Source organism: Corvus moneduloides, chromosome 1 (assembly GCF_009650955.1).
Source record: "Corvus moneduloides isolate bCorMon1 chromosome 1, bCorMon1.pri, whole genome shotgun sequence".
In the NCBI taxonomy this organism is placed as follows: domain Eukaryota; kingdom Metazoa; phylum Chordata; class Aves; order Passeriformes; family Corvidae; genus Corvus; species Corvus moneduloides.
Window position 1 is genome coordinate 129,792,503 of NC_045476.1, and position 15,841 is coordinate 129,808,343.

General features: G+C 38.4%; 1 protein-coding gene across 6 annotated transcripts in view; it reads right to left on the bottom strand.

Annotated features, from left to right (window-relative positions):
* Positions 1 to 15,841, bottom strand: part of NCOA2 (nuclear receptor coactivator 2) — a 189,729-nt gene that overhangs the window by 82,888 nt on the left and 91,000 nt on the right. The window contains exon 4 of one of the 6 annotated variants that reach the window (XM_032127338.1): positions 9,034 to 9,131. The exons of the other annotated variants lie outside the window; for them this stretch is intronic. The gene's annotated coding sequence lies outside the window, so the exon portion shown is untranslated. The remainder of the gene's footprint in view (positions 1 to 9,033; positions 9,132 to 15,841) is intronic. 6 annotated transcript variants of the gene reach the window in all.

The window sequence follows — 15,841 nt, forward strand, 5'->3', positions numbered from 1 at the left end:
CTGTACATATAACTGATACAGATCAAAGAGATTTACCGAAGTCAGTGTTTTATTGAGTAACAAACAGAAAAAATACTGTTTACTGACCAAAAATACTGCAAGTCAGTGAATTTTTTTTTCTCTAACAGCTAATTTGAAAAAAATTTTTTCTAACAGCTAATTTGAGAAAAAAACAGCTTATAATTCTGTGGTTAATTGTTTACTCAAACATACAGCCATTATAATTCATCCTTTTTTCCTGTGAAGTTGCCATGACTAGAAAGCTTTCTATCTCAGTTTCAAAATTACAAATATACTCTGTGTAACAATAATTCTGGTAGAAACCAGAGGAAAGCTGGAAGTCACATGCCAGTTCTGATTCTTCACATTTTTTCCTGCTTATGAACTCTTTTTGCACTGGCTTCATTTCAGAATTGGAAAATATTTAATATTGATACATACTGCAATCTTCAACCCTTTTGAAGAAGGCAATGCTTGCTAGCCACTTTCCCAGGCCTCCAAAGGAAATCGCTGTCAGAGGCAGGATAAGATACTAGATCAGAGGGGGGGTGGGTTACTGGAGCCTAAGGCCGACCTTTCCCTGGTCAGCCACAGCAGTTCAGGAGGAAGGGTTGCTTTGACTCCCAGCACATCCATTGTTGTAGCACCTGTCAGGGTCCCAGGCAGTGAGCTGAGCCTGCCCGCCCCACGCGCTGCACTGCATTTGGAGAGGCTCAGCCTTTTCGCACACAAACTTGCTTGGCGTAGGTATTTCGACAGATCCAGTGAGACAGGAATAAGGGTTTGAAAATGAATAAAAAAACAAGAGGTGAAAATCAAGGGAAATAAAGGAAGAAGGAAAAAAAGATTGCATTGTCTGGTAAAATTAGATAGAAGCAAAAGATCCACTACTAAGAAGTGTGACAGAAAAGAAAGTTAGAGATATATTAAACACTCGTCCTGAATCCCTGGTGTAAGCAAGCCACATGTTCAACAACCAACTTATGGTATACCTGACGTATACCTGTCCTACCTGGAACCCCAAACAAAACAATGCCAATTTGTCAAAATAAACAAGATGCCCAATACCTTGGTTGGCAGTAGTAATCTCGCATTAAAAACATAAACTAATTTATGTAAGGGTATGCTTTTTTCTCAAAACAGCACTACCACTTTTACTATAGATGAAACTGTCTAAAACTTCTGCACCCTACAACAGCCACACAGTAGACAGCAAAATTAGGAAACAGAGTTTCTACAAGGAAGGTGATAGCAGCAAGCTGAAAGACTCTAATCACCTTTAAAGGATGTGTACTAAAATCTGACATGCACCTGTAGCCCTTTCTATCTTTTCTATTTTTTCTGTTTTAAAGACAGTCTATTACAGGTAACATTAAAACAAGATTTATGGCAATATTTACTAAACTCTACTTTATTCTTCAACTCCACGAACTATAACTAGGGAAAGAAACATAATTTACTTGGAAATGCCATTGAGCCCATGTATAAAAGAACTGAAAACTGGCTCCAACACCTACTACTCACATTTTTAAGCTGAAGGCTCCTTCCTCAATCTTTCCCCTTACTCCTGTGTAATGGCTTTAGTGTGGTGTATTAGACAGTAAGAAGACAACATATTCCATTTGCAGCCTGAAAGCCAATAATGCTCATGAATTTTTTACCTGACAGACACTTCAAGATGCCACTGGGAAGATCGTCTAATAAACACATTAGGCTGCAAATGGGCAGCAGCAGCTCTTTAACACATGCTGTAACAATCAAATAAATGGCTAACATTAATGTTGAGTGTTACAGACTGGGATTTAATATGACTTTCTGTAAAATCCACCTACATCCTGAAGGAGAAAGAGGTTTTTCTCAGCTACTCAAACCACAGGTTTAAGAAACCCCCAGTTCTGCTTGAGACTTTGCCAAAACCTCTCCAGACTGACCCCAGCACTGTAGGATGGCTCCTACCTTCTGTATTCCCATAGGCTAAGGCTCTTAACAGAGCCACTCACTCAGCTGCTTATGGATTAGGCTACGTCAGCACCTCTAATATGCCCAGGAATAGAAAAACCAGGCTCTAATAAAACAACAGCAAAAAAATATCAGAATAAGGAAGTACCTTTTTTTTTTCTTAATACACAACAGGATTGCTAATCTCTACTTTTAAAGAGGAAAAGATCTGTTTTCATCAAAACATCATCAAAGAGGAGGCAGGTGGTACTACTGAAAAAAACCTTCAAGACACTGTGTTGTAATTTCAGGTCTGGGATTCTATTTCTCTAGTTATTAAGAACTGTTTGTGCTTCTTAATACTCAAGGACAAAAAAAATGTAGGTTAATATCACTAAAGCTTCCCTTTAAACACCAAATTAAAAAAACAAAATACAATGCCAGAATGTACATATACATGTATATATGCCAGTCACTCTTACATCCTTTCGTTTGTATTAGGTAGGTAGCTAAGTTAAAAAAAACAAAACAAAACAGAAGTTATTTTAAATCCATTTAGCCTTCTATGATGAATTTAATAAGTATTACACTATGGCTGCAAAAAATATTAAGCCTGCAAGCATTTTCACTGGAAAAGGAGTCCAAATGCCCACATAAGTTGTTTATTTAATCTAGATTTTTCTCTTATAGTTCACAATTATTAATAACTTATGTGACTGATTTTGAAGTCTAGTATTTCATATCTACTGTGATTTAAAATAGAACTCTGTGAATAGCATAGCTGATAAATGAAGCAAATCTAACAACACAGAAAAGGATAATATTATAGGAAACTTTGTATTTAAACAGCTTTCATTTCCAGTTGATGATACTTCTGGAACAGTGAGTTAAGCATATTTTAACTCCTACTGAATCTTCTCTGCCAAATCTCAGTGTCAAAACTGTTTTGTCCACTTACATTCCCACACCAACTTTCCTCCCCAGAAACCACCAAAGAGCAAGGAGAAAATCAGACTAGAGAGAGGGAAAGAATGGAATAACTCTCACAAGCATAAGGCACTGTGGAAAAACTCAAATCCAGGAATGTTTTCTAATCTCATAAATATAACTGACACATACGTATACATTGCTTACAACACCATAAAGCTTATACAGTTTGGTGTGATTTTCAAGACACCTATCTTAGCGATGAGAAAAATACGACCAATCACATGAACAGGGGCATTTACACATCTCTGTAATGTGGCCTACACTAGGATTTCACTCAACTGCCTGTCCAACACCAGTCTGTTTACATTAGATAAAACATATTCTGTTGATAAAAAGCTCAGGAAACATGGTTCTGTATAGGTAAAAAGTAAAAAGTAGAGGGCAAGCCAAACAGAAACACAGCATGTTTCCACATAAGGTGTATACAGTAAGTAACATGTAGAGTTACAGGACCTACACACACAGATATTAAACCTATCATATTTGAATTTGAGTTCTGTCATTTATCAATCTGAGTTTCAAGGACTTCACACAGCTAGAGAGGTGTTGGTCCTCCTGGTCACTAGGACCAGCTTAGCATGTCTGCACACTCAGGTGCAATGTGATGTGCAACCCAGGCTTGACTAGAGCTTCAGCAAGAGATGCTTATGTTGCATGCCACCTTTCACATCTCTAACCTGGCCATCAAATTAATGTTCCTTCAGTCCCAGAGTAGATACTGAAGTGCAACAAAAGGTTCAGTAAGATTATTGCTTTCAGTAAGAGTAAGCCCAACTCTATGTGTCTTCTCTGGCGCCTCATCAAAAATTAAACTCATGTTTTCAATTTCCACATACCTGCAGCACCAAGAGGGTTTACTTTTCTTTTCTACCCAACCACCCATTACTAGGAAGCATACTGAAACTTCAGGCCATTCTTTTGAATGCCAAGCACTGAATTAAAACTCTTGAGTTGCAGAAAGTGTACCTAAACATTGTCTATAATATTTCTACACATTTTGATACTGCTATCATGGTGGAAGAATAACCCACTGCACACATATGTACAATGCTCCACACTTCCTTCTATAATACTGAGATGCTCTCATAAGCATGAATTTCATTTAACAGTGTATAATAATAAACTTTCAAATTAAGAATCAAGAATTCAAGCTGCTTTGTTCCTAAAAGTTGCGAGTTAACAGTAGTCTGAAGTCAAACATACCTATATTCAAGTTAAACAAAGGGTAGTACTCAGCTCCACAAAAGGCCACAGTCACAGTAACTTTAACAGGTGGCTATGAGGTGAATTGGACTTCACTTTGATGTCCTCTGTGCCCCCAAGAAGTTTCGAGTGCTGCACCACTTGTTTAAATTGTATACCCAAATTATCCTTTCACTACAGTGCCCAGTACGGCTTTCCCATCCTCTTTGTCTCTGAAATGCATTTGGAGTGTCTGTCCTGGAAAACTCAGTGTCCTCCTCAGTCTATGATGGTTTGCTGGACCCTGGTCCCAGAGGGTGCCTGCCTAGTGGCAAGGATGTGGTTCCGGATGTTATGGGAGAGACCAGATGGAGTTTGGCCTCTATTCCTATCCCGTATTTGTAGGAACAGGTAGATTCCCTCAGCAGGTGCTTCCTGCTGATACTGGTATGCATGCCAGTATCATCCATTTATACTGGAGCAGCAGCGTAAGAGTTGGGAAGTAGAAGAAGCTTTTTTCTTAATAAAGTTGGAAGAGCAACCAATTTATTACACGCTTTTTGAGAGAATACAGCTACATGCATGAAAGATTACGCTTGTATCTCCTCCCAACACGCAGAATTACAGTTTTTACTTAAAACAGGTATCTGTTAGATGGACGCTAAACTCTTGGCAAAACCATTGCGAGTGCTAACTAAGCACATTGTTACTAAGCACAAAAGTTAAAGCTACCAAATTATGCCAGAGCCACACACGAGTGGCTTACAAAGTACGATTAACTTGATGCTCTTAATACATCCATGAGTTCAAAAACTTATCTGTGAACATGAGTAACAGTTACTAATAACTTCAAATTTCATGTTGGTCTTCATTTTATTTGCTTAAGTAAAATTCTTCAACCAGAAATAACAGAAGAAGATGAAAGTTTGATTGCCATTTCAAAGCACTTAGAAGCATTAAACTCATAAAAATGTTGTTGCTTTACTTAGTCAACTGCCAAGAAATAAAATCTGATGAACACCAGCTTTGTAGTCATTTGTGTCTATGTGTACATACACACGCACATATATATGAATACAGGCTGTGACCAAATAAAACATTCATAGAAATGGCTATATGAATCAAACAAAAGAAACAGTTAGTTAGTGACTAATCTGTCATGGAAGCTAATAGCAGATATCTTGGAAGAAGGTACAGGGCAGCTGTAGAATGTTCCTTCCCCCCTATCTGCTTTCTGTCTCTGACAATCAGTGGTACAAGCTTAGCTGCTGTGTTGCTGTGCCTCCTCCTCCCTCTGAACCTATCTTCAGTGGTGCCTAATTCCGTCTTAAATCCATATATACCTTTGGCCTCCACAATGCTTACAGGCAACACCCTACAAGCTTTACAACAGTTCTCTATAAGCTCCCCAAAGCAGAAATGACACTGTAAAAAAATGGAACAGTTCTATGGGGACGCTATGACTCAACTGAAATAAATCAGAATTTTATCACTGACTTTACTGAAGCTTCGATTTTCCTCCTAGTCTACTAGAAGATGTCAAACTGTTATTTCTCTCTTTTGTAGGTCATAAATCACTCCATGGGCCTGAAAATCTATGCTTGTATCCTGAAGCCCAAAGAAAACAAGATTACTCTACTATTAAAGCCGAATGCTAATAATGAACCATTTTATTCTCTCTGTAAAAATAAACTGGAATTATTTCTTGTTAATAATTAAACAGTTTATGATAAAGAAGACTCACAAGTGCTAAGAAAGAATGTCTATTCCAAGTATTTTTAATTTTGGATTGTAATGGAATATAATTACTAAAGAGAGGAACACCCACTACATTCATAGAAGGAGCTACCAGAAGTCTGCAATACACTGCCTCAAAGCAAAAAATAACACACATTTATAACTACTTGGACTGAACACCTGGAAAAACTTCAGGAAAAGGACCAAAAATAATTTTATTCCATGCAGTTCTAACAGAAGTTTCTTCATGAGAATCTTGGGTTGCTCAATCACAACAGCCTATGCTATCAGGAATGGAAAATCACAGCAGTACATCCTGATGAAGTTTGTTTAGGGACAGCATGCATAGGAGAAAATTAAATGGAAACAGCAAAGAGGAGATACAGGTACAACACACATTGCAAATGAAATGCATTTATCATAAACTTCTGGTTTGAATCTTCATTTACAATTTTCGCCCAATTCCTGCACTGTTCCTTATGTTCTGTATACTCACAACCCAGACAGCCCTCCCAAAAGGCCCCACTGTACACCTTCAGCTATCAGGGAAACTACACAGGGATCAGCGTCAGACTCCTGGGTACTGAGAGCAGCCCACTTCTGAAAGACACAGGCTTTCAGATCTTACGCCTCATCTCCAGAGACCAAAGCTTTACCTGCTAATAATAATTTTTAGTCCACTTCAGGCATCCTTCTAGGCCTGCCACAGATGAATGTAAGCAGTAAGAGAAGCTAAGGAGGAATGCAGGCAGTAAGATGACTCCGCGGGATTTCCTCCCAAGTACAGTGATTATCAACTTACAAACACCTTTCTCATTTACTCAGCTCTAACAGCTTGGCTTGTAGATCCAGTCCTCAGTCCTTAACTCAGCTTTCTTATTACAATTACGGGGCTATTATATAGTAATGTGCTAACAAACTTATTCCACTTAATAAAGTGGATTCTGAGAAAAAATGTTTTCACACCTCCCCTCATTCTTTTCTATGACTAGCCTAAATAAATAAATAAATAAAATTTCACTATAAAATCTAACCAGAGAGTTGACTTCGTAATGATGTTTATTATTAAAAGTCGTTCTAAGAACTCTGGAGTAAAAAGAAACATTTCAAAGTACACCTGTAGTTCACACTTTCCAAGAAGGAGTTTTTTCTTACAATATGGTATATTTTGCAGTCATACCTTCCCTCCTTCCTGGCACAAGAAATTTCCCTTACAGAGAAGACAACAAAATGCACGGAGGGGAAGGAAGAGAGCAACACCTTTCTGAACATTACCAGTGTAACCCTGTTGACTACAGAAGCATACATAATTTGGTGAAGTGGGCAAACAAAATTACTCTGGTCAAAGACAGTTTTATATGTGCTAGATACAATAATTCTGTAAGAAATTGCTCATGAAAGCAAACACCCCAACTTGAGTTTTGTGAGAACACAGAGCCACCTGAAGAACATAGTCTACACAAAAGGTTGATTCTGTTCAAATTTCCCCCCCTTAATACATCCTAAAAGGCATCAGGGAAATAAAAATGACTGTACAAGAAGCAAAAATTTATTTTTCTACAAAACATAGGTGCCAACATATCAGTAAGCACTACTCAGCCCCCACTATCTTGTTAGATCTTCTGTAATGAAATAAAGGAAGAAAACACAAGACGCAGAGAGGAAGTTTCATTGTTCTTGTGGCTTCGACATTTGGTGCCGTGAACGTGACAGGCTCTCAAGCCTCTACTCAACGGCACCGCCTGCCCCAGGCCTCTGTACCAAAATGTTACTATGCTGCAATTAAAATAATCAAACCAAGACAAAAGAGAACAAGCAAATAAATAGTGCAAACTTGTTTATGTTTCTGGCTCTGCCCTCACAGTATGAAATAAAGTCTCTTCAAACACAAACTACGTTAATTTAAAAAACAATTAATATTTTCCTTTCTCCCTCCTATCTCAAAGTAGCATGAGTTTTTCAAAGTCCAAAAGAAAATAAACTAAGGCATTTCCTGTATGTATTTAGTTAATTATTAAACTGATTACTAAGCAGGATAGTCACGACCACTTTTTCAATATGAATCTGGGAAAACACACTTTTAGCAAACTGCCAGTGCACTGCAGTAATGACTGATCATATGCATCCTCTCAACCCAGCCCTTAACTTTGGAGGCAAATTTCTAAAGCAATGACAACCAGCACTCCTGTACAAATCCAAACGCTTAATTTTATCTTCTTTTTTTGTGGTCCAGGATTAGTATTACTGCTGTGATATAAGGAGAAACACTGGGCTTAATGCTGTGTATGAGAGGAAAATAAAGTCAACAAGCCTTCAATAACTTCCCAGGCTGGGGAGACAGCATACTGTCTTCATTTTACTACAAGTAACTACCAGTAACCTTTTTGAGGGGGATATTATCAGTTAATTAATCTGCAATATTAAATGCTGTCCTCCCAAGGTTAAAAGAAAGGTAAATACTGCCAAGATATTTAATGACATCATCATGCATAACCATGAGATAAATACGAGGTCTGAAGATTAACTGAATGTCACTCTGTTTATATGATCATGTACTTGTAAAGAAAACTATTAAGATCAGAGAATAGAGAAAGTTATATAACAACTACCAATGTTTCAGTGTGTTTTGTCTACTCAAACCCTTGGTCAGAAAGAGAAAGCTTTTTTGCAAAAATGTCTCACTCTGACATACTTTGTACTTTTTCATGTGCATATAAATTACTGAATATTGAATAGTAATTACTGCAATGAAAAAGACACTCTCAGGCTCCACCTCCTCTTGACAGTGGGAAAATATAGATGGGTTTGTGTATTATTCTGGATGCCAGAAAACTTGCTTACAAAAATATTTCCTGTGCACTAAGATATATTTAGCCTCATAAACCCATAAAACTGTCACAGGCAACCACAAGTACACCTGTAGCCATTAAAACGGGGGTAGGGGGGAGGGAACAACAGAAACTGCAGACTCAAATTTACATTTTTTCTTTGCAATTGTTATTTAGAAATATTATCTTTAAACTCTCTTACTCAAACAGAAATTAGCTGTTCCTCCCACTCCCCCAAACCAATACCCCCTTGCCCTCCTGCACCCCCAACATCCAGACACCTGCGATGCACACAGGAACACAAATACATGCAAAGAGAAAGCACTAACAATGAAGTCACAGCACTTCAGAAACACACCTTGTCGTCTTCCAGCCTTTACAGATGAAGGCAGATCTCATTAGTTTTTCTGCGTCTTCAGATCAAGATGTAGATAAATCCCCCATCCATCACACTGGCTTTTTATTAAAAATGGGAGAGGAAAAACAAAAAAAGGAAAAAAAAAAAAAAAAGGGAGACGATTACCAGTAAATTTACAGCCTTAAAAATATCAGCTCTCCATTATCCCAAAGCAGTGTTATGTCTTGATGTAAACCAAAGCACATGCTGAGTGAGGACGTGCGCACACAGCAGCTTATCATCTCTGTCATCTGCTTCTAATGACAGCTGACAAACTGGCCACGCTAATCCTTCCCTAACTGCTGATCAGAGAGATCCCCCTTTGACAATCCAGCATGGTGGAGTACTCGAAAATTCCTCCTGCTTCTGTTCTGTTGCTGCTCTAAAAAGCAGTTTCCTTTTCATTGAGATAATAGCCTTTTCTGCAGTCACGTGGCACCCGGGCTACATTAGCAGAGCTTGATGATAACAGAGAAACTCCCCTCCCTCCCTTCTGCTGATTTTAAGTGTACGACTCCTGAAGAAACCCAAACCTGGCACACTTGAAATCATTTTGCATCTTCCTCTGTTGAAAAAGAAAATGTGCTGTCGATGGGGAAGAGGAATATATGGGCTCTCTCTACTTCTTGCACCAAAACTAATTAGTGAATACATTTTTAGGCAGGGTCTTTGTTGGGGCACACACACTGGTCATAAACATGTCATATGAGACTAAACTGAATATTAAGCATGCTTAATACTGAGTATCTGGCATGCTAGAATTATTCTTCTTCCCCTAGAGTACTTTAATTTTTTGCCTGTAATTTTAGCACTGCTGCAATAAATACTCTTCTCTCAGCAACAACCTATGGTTCAACTCCTCCCAGCACCCAACTCTCCTGCAAATGCAAAAAGCACAAATAACAAATGACCCACACTACAAACTCCAGCGTCAGTGCTTCTATATATATTTTTTTTAAGTGACATCATTTATCTTGCTTTAACGCAGTATCATGACAAGTATCTTAAGCATTTTTAAATACATTGTCCAGTGGGGAAACCTTCTTAAGCTTTAGCTTCAGAGTTCCCTCCTGAATGCCAAGCCTCAGGTGGGTTTGCACCTCACCATTCAGAAGTTTTCCTGCTTGTAAAAGGCAAAGTACACATACAGCCATAGTGCTCTGTCCTGCCTTCACTGAAATAGTTCACAGACTGAAAGAACAAGCCTTTCCTCTTCTGCATTAGCACACCATTTCCCTATTACCTTGGCACACAGCATAAAGATACCCAATTTACTCTCCCAAGCTCTGTCCACTTCTGACAGCACTGGGAAGTAAAGCTGGGCACAGACCACCGTAGCCTCACCCAGACATTCAATTGTTAGGATTTGCAAACTATTTAAGAAAGCTGTGGATTAAGCACTGCAAAATAAATGTCAAGCCCACAGAACAACTTTTGCAGTTTTGTAGCTGCTCTTTTCTTATATGATCAAGAAATAAGACTTATCTCCTTTTACTTTAGGGTAGGTATTAGAAAAAAGGTTCTTCACCCTGAGGGTGGTGGGCACAGGCTCCCCAGGGAAGTGGTCACAGCACCAAGCCTGATGGAGTTCAAGAAGTGTTTGGACAATGCTCTCAGGCACATGGTGTGACTCTTAGGGATGGTGCTGTGCAGGGCCAGGAGGTGGACTCAATGATCCTTGTGGGTCCTTCCAACTCAGTGTACTCTGTGATTCCTTCTATTTCCATCTTTTCCCATTATGCCACTTCATTCTCCTTAAGACGATCATAAACTTATGTTTTTTCCAGAAACTAGAAAACAGTGTTCGAGTCTGTGGTTGTATTTCCAGGAAAATAAAATGGAAACTGTAAAGAAATAGTGGCTATCCTGTACCTACCATCTTTGCCAATGCTACGCCACCACCCTTTCTGTTTACCCCTCTCCCTAAGGACAGCTCTTCTCAGGAAAGCAGCCCTGCCCAAGGCTCTGGGGAAACCTGCTCCAACGCTGTGATCAATGCTAGGAGCTGAGGCCCAACCTTTCTGCAGCAGAGGAGCTGAAAATTAAATGGGAACGAGGCCCCTTCTGCAGCAGCATGAATCCTGTTTTCTACTCTTCCTGCTTCCATGCTATAGAAGGAATCTGTGAGAAAGATCCTCAGTCCAGGAAGAAATAATCTGGTTCCATAAGGAGACTATGTTCAGCAGAAAAACATATTCATAGTAAATTGAGGTAGCTTATTTTTCCCAGTCCTTTCTCAGTATATCCTTCCATCTCAAAGCACTACACTGCATAGGGTAAGCAAAATGAACATTATTTGGAGCTACGTACAACTTTTAGCCCAACAGAACAGGAACTGCTTTGCAATCTTAACTTTCTTTTATCTTATTTGCATTTTCCATACAAATTCCTTAGCTAAAGAAAATGCATCAAGCATACTGGTTAAATTGGAAAATGATAGAAATAGGACAAAACCTGAAGATTATGGAGAACATCTCTGATATGCAAGAAAATATATTAACAGTCACCAGAAGGAAAATGAGCTTTCACAAGAATGCACACACAAAAACCACTTCACTTGTGAAGTACAAATCTAAGGAAAACATTAAAAATGGGAGCATTCCAGTCAGATACCATAGCTAGAGCTATACTGGTAATATTTACAGGAATCATAAAATGAGAAAAGTCAAAACAATATGGTGAGCACAAACACAATAATCACAGTGTTAAGGGAAGAGTTATGTGTAAATAAAATGAGGTAACAGAAAAGAGTCACTGTAGCAATAAAATAGGCTGAAAAAGGAGTGAAAGTACACAGATGTTGTTAAAAAGATTGCTTAGTGAAGAACAGTATACAGAGAAAGCTAATGGAGAAGTGGGAATATCCCACTGCAGTGTACACTGTTTTTAGACAAAAAGGGGAAGAAGAAATGAATTAAAAAATATTCCTGACAGAAAAACACTGCTCTAAATGGGAGCAAGGGAACATGCAACAGCAAAGAAGGAAAGGCTCTTTGGCTTTATCAGGGAGTGAATACATGCTTCCAATGACATGACAGAGTTGTTGCTACCTTTTAAATAGTTTCACAGGAACCATACATTTAATTTAGGGATGAGCAGGTGACCTTCAAAACTAACTCTCACATTAGAGATTTTTTCATGTTAGGATAAGACACAGCAGAAGAGGTTCACAGCAGAGGGGTTCACCTAAGTTTTCTCTAAGAAATGTATCTCATAAATACTTCATTTTCTTTGCCCAGCCACAGGTGACTTTGCAGTAGACATGGGGAAGATGCACTTTCACTAAAACGTTGACAAATTACATTCTAGCATGATCAAGTAATTAAAACTGATAAACAGAACACTGCTTTCAGTGCACGCATTTCAGAGTTTTCTTAAGCTTATGTTTTCTTTTTCTTCCTTTATTTTTTCTTAAGAAAGAGTGAATCAGGCAGAGACAGGACATACCACAACAATCTGGTGTTCTTTGCCCTTCTAACACACCCACACCTGAGGCAAGGACTGGTAAAGCCATCTCTAAACATCATTTCAGTCTTTTTAATTCCAAACCATAATTTTAGTCCTTTCTCTCACTCTGTACACCATACCCAGGAGGATGAAATTCCATCCTCACAATCCCCTCAATCCTCTCAGTTTGGAGTAGCCAAAGGGGTACCCAAATTGACAGCTATAGTCACAGCCCTCATTTGCAAAATAGCAAGACATTTCAAACTGTGTTTGTAAGATTCCAAAGCTGACTCACTAGGCTTTATTCAAGGCTAGAGGCGACTGACTTTTGGGAAAGCTGACTGCACAGCATTAAGTCTCACTCCTTGTGAGAAAGACTGGAAGGACACTGCACCAGCATAGAGAACAACCAAAAACAATTAGGACTGACGGCTAAGATTCAGAATAAGGATATTATTGCTGAGATCAAGAACAAAGACAGTGCAGTGATTTGCATGTGTTACATTTCAATTAATGTAGAAGCAAACATACAGTTTTCAAATATTAGGGGTGTTTTTTAAACTCCTCCATCTGAACACTAACAAAAAACATTGGGTTTTCAAGTCAAAACTGAAAACCTGTTGACTTACCTATCAATGACATTGATGTTTTATCAGTTTAGGAGCTCCTAATTCACCACTACTTGAAAACTAAGGTTCTTCCTTTCACTAGCTGAAGAAAAATAAATAGGATACTGCAGATAAATCTAGTTTTCCTGACCTTTGCATCTCCTCTTGAAGGGCACAGGAATTGTATCAAATGTACTTCCACTGGAATTTGTTGCATCTGGGATTGCTCACAGTCAGTCTCTGTATTAGCAGTACATGCACCGACAGTGTTAAGAATCTTTTGATTTCTGTCCATACGAGGCAATGAAAAGACACTCCCTGCTCTCTCAACCTCCTAGATATTACTGCTGACTTCTCTTTGTAGCATGAAATGTCCATGCTTCTTGAAAACAGCTCATCAAGGCTCTCATAACTTCATAAACATGCACCCAGCCGTCCACTCAGAGCATTCTGTGTGCAAGTTTATGCAATATTTAACTGGAGAATTCAATACTGAGGTGTGTGCCATATATAGCAATTAAGTTCTGTATGGGCATGTCCACTGACAATTGTGTTCTTTTTTTTTAAGACAAGTTTGATGACTATGGTTAATTGAAATTTTTGAGTAATGGTTGATGAGGATTTTTTTTTTTTAAATCTCTACTGCTTCACTCCTTTGCCTTTAATTAAGAAGGGATACAAGAGAAGAAAAAGGGGCTCTTTCAGTGCAATCTGGAAATGGTCAACTCCTGGCTCAGTTCTTTCTCCCACTGCAAACTAAAAAAGGGTGCTCTCCCCCGCTCAGAGCCTCTGAAGCAGGGTGCTTGCCAGTGCTCTCTATGGGTTACAAACAGAGAGGTGCTCTCTGCTGGAAATGGGCCTCAACCCACAGAGAGAAGAGTTCAAGACCATTAGGTGCCTCCATCCGTGCTGACGCTACATGAGAGGAACTCAGCACAGGAAGTTGAGCAAGCAGAGAAAAGCAGAACCAGAATGGAAATACTACGGCATAGAAAAAAAATGTTGCATTAACACAATAAGTTACATAAATGTAATAACATCTACCAATGCTTTTTTAACAGAATGTAGCTAAGTTATGAAGAGTCTGGGATTTTTTAAAAAGAAATTACTTTATGCTCTACAGAATGTGCCTTCCAGTGAATATATTTTTTAAATCAGCTCAAACTCTTTATTTTACCTCATCTCAAAACAGAAGTACTTCTAACAGTAAGTACTTTTAACAGTAAAAGATTCCCAAAATCTGCAGACTGACTGCTGGCAAGATTCAATGCCTGAGATTTGAATTAGACAAAAGTTTAAACTAGATAAAAGTCAGAAAAGAAAATGTTTATTATTAACAGCAAAACAAATCCATACTAATTAATCCAAAAACAAGGTAGGTTTTCTTTCATGTAGTCTTACCTATAAATAAAATATTTCTAAACGACATCATATGAATCAATCAAGGTAGAGGATTAAAGATGAAATAATTTAGTGAAATTTCAAGGTTTCTGATAACCACACAGGGCAGATCAGTGTAACACTCCAGCTGACCACAACAGCAACACTGTGTGAACTCAGCAAGATTTGATACATTGCCTGTGTTTCGCTTGAAACAGAAAGTTGCTGTGTTTAATGCAAGTGGGACCTCTATCTTTTAGGGCACAATACGGCAAATTATTCTGCCATACCTGGTGATGAATACTCAGGTCTTGGCACCTAGATCTCTTTTTTAAGAGAAAACGAACGTTTCCCAGGAAGTCGCAAAAATCTCATGTCTCATCAACGTTCAGCGGTCTTCTAGCTGCTAGTTGCTTGCAGACATTGCCTTGCATTTGAAAAGCTACTTCCCAAAAGAAGCAAGGAGGAAACACACAGAGACTGTATCTTGCAGATCCTGAAATTTTGGGCTTTCACATCCTTCCAAGAGACCTCAATGAAGAAAGGAGATGCTAGTTACAACTAATGTCACGTGGGAGAAACTGGAACACAGGGACAGCTGCTCTTTACAAATTTGAGAATACATGGTAAGCTAATTTAATGTTGCATCATCCACTCTCATCAAATCTTACAAGCACCTGAAGCAGAACTTAGTGATGCTGAGTGGTGAACAGTGATGATGAACAGCCAACATTGAGGACTGACCTCTTGCCTTAACCACTCAGGATGTGGTACACAGTAAAGGAAGGTCATGCTCCAAATTTTGGTATTATTAAACATCCAAAATATCAGTGGATGAAATGAGGTACAGAAGAGAAACTGAAGAAAGTTAGGTTTTCTATTAATAGTTTTCAAGCGGTAATTTCTATCAGTACTAGACAGAACCATGTAACTTAACTGAGCCCAAGCACAAGTACTCCTGAGAACTGCAAGAGCTGACACTGATGAGAAAACCAAAAGCCAGAGACTACAGCCTATCAAGTAAAACAAAAAGTGAAAGGAAAAGCAGGAGCAGTTGAAATTAATTTGACTTACAATAAAATATTAAATACTCTGCTATGAAATAAATACCAAGTTCAGGACAATTGGTCTGTGCTCTTTTTTATAATGAGGTAGATGTGACAAAATTGGCATTTAACTTTAGTATTGTGTAAATTCAGAAACTTCAAATCCCACTTGTGAGAATAAAAGAGAAAAAAACTCACAATGTGATAATTCAACAGCAATGAATGGAGGGTATTAAGGATTATTTAACATGACAGTTATGTGTTTAACAGAAACCAGACTTGCTCACT